Genomic DNA, 519 nt, shown 5'->3' with positions numbered 1-519 from the left:
AGCAGCGCCCCCGCGGGCTCCCCGCCCCGCCCCGCCCCGCCCCTCCCCGCGGCCCCGCCCCTCCCCGCGGCCCCGCCCCGCGCCACCGCCCGGCCGTGACGTCAGGTGGCGAGACCGTGACGTCACAGAAGCGCGGCGGGGCGGCCGGCCACGCGTCGCCATGGCAACGGCGGGCGGGCCCGGGCGAGCGGCGGGAGCCCCGCCCCCGGGAGGGCGGACGCGGCCCGGCTCGGTCCCCGCACTCGCGGGTCCCATCCCCCCCCGCCCTCCCCCGCGCGGGTCGCGCGCCTCCGGACACCCCCCGCGGGCCGCGGCCGGGCCGTCCCGGAGCGGCCGCAAAGCGCGGCGACCGTCGTGCGGCGGCGTCCGCGGCCGCCAAGCCCCGCCCCGCGCCGAGGCGCCGTGCGCCCCGGGCCGACCGCGGCTGCGCAGTGGGCGCGCGCCCTCCCCCGACGCCGGGGCGTAAGCGCGGGCCGCGAGCGACGCTGCGAGACCGGGGCGAGCCGGGCGCCCGCGCGG

The sequence above is a fragment of the Canis aureus genome, chromosome 19, assembly GCF_053574225.1.
Source record: "Canis aureus isolate CA01 chromosome 19, VMU_Caureus_v.1.0, whole genome shotgun sequence".
NCBI classification, from domain to species: domain Eukaryota; kingdom Metazoa; phylum Chordata; class Mammalia; order Carnivora; family Canidae; genus Canis; species Canis aureus.
Note: the sequence above shows the minus strand (reverse complement) of the source record.